Genomic DNA, 5,000 nt, shown 5'->3' with positions numbered 1-5,000 from the left:
AGTTCTATGTGGTGTTGTATACCATATTACAATGTTTGATTCCTATGCCTGAGTCGGCACATAATGTTTAATTGACACTTTTCAGTAAGGGATATATGACATACGTGGACGCCAAGTTCAAATGTAGATGAGATAAAATATTATAGGAAGTGATCTACTGTATTTCAGAGATATATGCAGTTAAACACTCGAAAATGCTCACACACTGAAACACACATGGACATACACACTCATATCTAAAAAATAGTTCTTTTATATATATATATATATATATATATATATATATATATATGTGTGTGTGTGTGTGTGTGTGTGTGTGTGTGTGTAGACAGAGAGAGAAACAGAGAGATATTCTCTCTCTCTCCCTCCCTCTCTCTCTCTCTCTCTCTCTCTCTATATATATATATATATATATATATATATATATAATATATGGGTTCATGTCAGTACATCGACATGTCAAAACAACGAAAGTCACTACTTCGAAACGAAACCATCGACAGTTGAAAACATCGACAGTACATGTATACGAAAGTACAGTGCTAACATGGGTCCTGCAAGGGGGAAGTAAAGGATATGATATTGCGGAGTTTAGTATGGGTACAGTATCATATCATATCCTTTACTTCCCCTTGCAGGACCCATGTTAGCACTGTACTTTCATACATACTGTCGATATTTTCAACTCTCGATTTTGTTCAAGTAGTGACTGTTTTGACATGTCGATGTACTGACATGAACCCATATATATATATATATATATATATATATATATATATATATATTTATATATTTTTTTTTTATTACTTTTTTTTTTTTTATCAAATGCAAACACAAACACACACATATGCGTGTGTGTGCATGTGTATATATATATATATATATATATATATATATATATATATATATATATATATATATATGTCTGTATAAAAAAAAATATATATATATATTCAAAATTCTGATATGCCCCAAATAAACACAGTCAGACTTCCGGTTCTTTTATACACTTTTATGTGATTGATTCACAAACTTCATTCAGTAAGGACTGTTTTTGTAACAAGTATGCTAGGTTTGAATGTATGCCTTAACAGACATACCTGTCATAGGATCATAGGAAATTAGTAAGCTATTGGCCATAGTGCACTTAAAAGGATTGCCACATTGAAGCCCTGTTTGCATAATGAGCATCAAATGCCCATCCACAGCCAGTTCACTGGTGAAACACCCAGTGTGAGTTTATGGCTACCCCTAGCAAACCCTCTGCTTACATATGAATTTAGCTTATGAGATGCTTTGTTTGCCTGCATGTGGTAGTAGGTTACAAAGGTGTGCTAACCTGTGGTAGACATATCTTCCCCTCCATGAAATTCTTTGCTTGCCATATTACAGGTTCTGGTCTTTATAATGAGTAACCCATGTACTGTTTCACTTGCAGATATGAGCTTTTCTGGTAAAGCATGGTTAGTGATCGCTTTGTAGGCAATGGAGAATTTTCCTTTGAATAGTCAGTACAAAACATAATCAAGTGACAGTCAATTGCGATGATACACATGGGAATGTTCTGGAAGACTTTGATTTTTCTTATTGAGGAGCCATGGTGCTTTCTACAATTGCAGAAGCAGCTTGGAAAGGTACAAGCCAGAATGGTCATTGTACTTAATTACTCTGTTGATGATGGAATAGTAAAGGGTATTTATATAATTTATTTTTTCTATAGGCGAAGATTTACCTATGTGGTGAGCAGATGAAAATGGCCTTATTACCACTACAGATAAATAGTGATGAGAAGAAGGAATGCTGTAAACCCATGAGTGCAGGTCTGTCACCACTGAATGTGTACTTATGATATGGATGTTGATGTAGTCAACAGGAACTTTCCTATTTCCAAAGGCAATGCCAGAGATGCAATTATGCATCCAAAATGGAGGCTAAGCTCTCTCCACCTGACTGGAACAGACAGTCATGAGGAGAATGGTAACACTTTCATCACACCGCCAGCCACACATAGACCAACTAAACCATCACTGGCAAAAAATAGACATAACTACATGAAATCAAACTTCTAAACTATAATAACAAAGCTGATAAAGCTTACGACACCTCCAAAGCAGAAACCCAAAAACCCTGCCCCTCCCCTCACAAAACAGACAACACATAAAACACCCAAACTGTGTGCCGCACAATCACAACCATACCTAACATACTAGTAATAGTTGACTCTATAGTCAGGAACACTGACGTCCCAATCACTAGGATGGACAAGGAGAAGGTTACTGTTAGCTGCCTGTTGGTAGACTGAATCCACCACCGAACACAAACAATCAGGTCACTCCCAAACAAGTACAAATATGACTGTGTCATAGTGCATGTTGGTAGTAATGGCCTTGAGATGTACCTCCCTGAACTACATGAAAAGAGACATGTAAGATCTCTCTGATCAGGTAGCCCAGGCAGGTATGAACCGGAACTTGAGTATCATGCTGCCCTCACCAAGAATGATAGCTCAGTGTGAAGATAAAATGTTCCATTTAAACAAGTGTCTAAGCTTCTGTTGTCATTCAAAGGGGGGGGGGTCATTGTCTATCAGCACACTCACAAAGCCTTGTTGCTTCTGAAGAGATGGCTTGCACCTGTCACCCCCTGGCTTTCAAGTTCTGGCCAAGGCTCTTGCTGCCCCATAGTGTATTTTTTAGGCATTGATCAAAGGTGTAACCCATCTGTGAAAACAGCACAAAGACAAAATTATGCTTATGGTACTCAATGCAAGGAGTTTAAATCTCAAAATGCACGTGACGGAAGCACTCCTCAGTATGGAGAACATTGACATCTGTCCAATAAATTAAACCTGGTTCAAGGCTCCTGACAGCACCACAGTAGTACTGTGCTCCGAACGTATACCACACATTTCGTCCACAGAACATGGACTCAAACACAAAAGGCTCTGAGATCATCTACGTGCAATTAACATCGGGCAAATATGCAGTGAAAATTGTGGCCTGCTAGAAATCAGGCTCCATGACCCAGGTCCACTACTCTGCCTTTCTGGACACACTGCAAAACATGAAGGTCCTAACAAACTCCCTGCTATTGCGTGATTTCAATCACCCTACCATTAACTGTGAAAACTACTTGAGTAAAAAAATGCCAGGACCAGTGATACATGGAGCATGAACTACCGAATAAACTAACCCACTAACGTAACATGCTGTTCGAGCAAAGCCTCTACATAGGCTATGTGCCCAGAGAATGGAGAACAATACTGGTTATTCCCCTCCACAAAGGAGGGCCCACAACTGACCCTGGTAACTATCCAGTGGTATCCAAGGTTTCTCTAAATCAAGCTATTCATCTACCAACCTTTTACCCTAACCCTCAAAACAAGGGTGAGAGACTTCTGCATACATTGGACATACACAGGCAATTGCGTTACTACTTGGACAGACCAAAAGTTTTCAGAAAGACTGACCAAAATCTTGTGGCTTATGCTACTGGGGTACATGGAAAAGCCATATCCAAACAAACTATTTCTAAATGGATTGGACATTGCATACGATTCTGCTATTCATTTCATGGAAAGAATGTACCTGCTAACATCAGGCCTCACTCTACAAGGGCAACAGCCACCTCCACAGCCTTTTTAAGAGGGGTGGCTACAAAGGACATTTTAGAAGCTGCTACTTGGAGCTCCGTGCATACATTTTTCAAACATTACCACCTGCCTTTATATTTCAGATCTAGAGCAGAGTTTGCTACTGCAGATTAGCAGGGCATTTTAGCTACACCATCATGCACTTATTGCCTACCACCCCAGCCTGGCTATGGTATTCTACCCATCTGTTATAACAAGTCTGACTTGCCTTGTTTGCAAGGCTATGGAGTGCATCATCATGGAACGCATTCACAAACACATTGGGAAAATGAAAATCAATTGACCCAACCCAGTTCAGCTATGTTAAGGGCAGATCTGGTCAACTAAACCTATTTCATGAATTCCAGACAATCAATAAGGCCATAGATGAGGGAAGGTGGTTCACACAGACAACCTTGAACTCGCCAAGGCTTTAGACACCATTGGACAATCGGGTATTATAGAAAAAAATCAATGTCCTGAAGAAAACATCCCAATGTCACGAGATGGGTTGACAACTGGCTTACAGACAGAACTCACATTGTAATAATCCTGTGCTGCAGGTCCCACTCTAAACCAGACACAAGCTGTGTCCTTCAATGCGCAGTCTGGGGACCCCTACTGTTCTGCATATACTTCTCAGAAGTACAGGCAAACAAAGGATGACTCTGGCAAACTGAGTTTGCCTATGACTGCAAAGTGGGAGCCACAACTGACTCTCTGGCTGACATGGACATCCTCCAAAATGACCTTACTTAGATGGAAATCCTTCTATGTGGCACACCTCATCACCAAAGGTTTCTCATCCTGCAAAAAATAGGTCATTGTTCCCCTGTACTCATCACTCGTCACACCCATTATAGAGTACAACGCCCCTTTTGGTATGTACCTCACAAGACATCTACAACAAATGTGAAGACCACTTAAATACCTCACAAAGTGGATAACTGGCCTCAAACAGATGCCCTACGCTGACCGTCTCAAAAAACTCAAGCTTTACTCCGTCGCATAATGCATACTCAGAGGTGATCTCTGCCTAACATGCAATGCGCTGTCCAACCCAGAGCTGTCACAATCTCTCTGAGCTACATGCTCTAGGGACCAAAACCTTGTTACGACATACTCTGTAATAAACTACCTCTAAATAGCAAACCACGGTCATCATTAGCACTCTTATTGAAAAATCTGGATGATTGGATGGGAAATAGGAAATTCAAGCCGGCGATCACCTCTGTGGCTGTGCTCGCCAGTGGCACAGGAAAATAATTGTCTTGGGTGGCAAAATGCAGGGTACCTTTTCTGCTGGGCTCATATAGGCCCCAGGGGTGATAGCCTAGTACCTACCTATGAACCTATGGAAAACTTTGTT

This window comes from Protopterus annectens, chromosome 2.part2, assembly GCF_019279795.1.
Source record: "Protopterus annectens isolate FY-2018-M chromosome 2.part2, PAN1.0, whole genome shotgun sequence".
Lineage (NCBI taxonomy): Eukaryota > Metazoa > Chordata > Ceratodontiformes > Protopteridae > Protopterus > Protopterus annectens.
The sequence above is the reverse complement of the archived record's forward strand: the minus strand, read 5'-3'. Positions refer to the sequence as shown.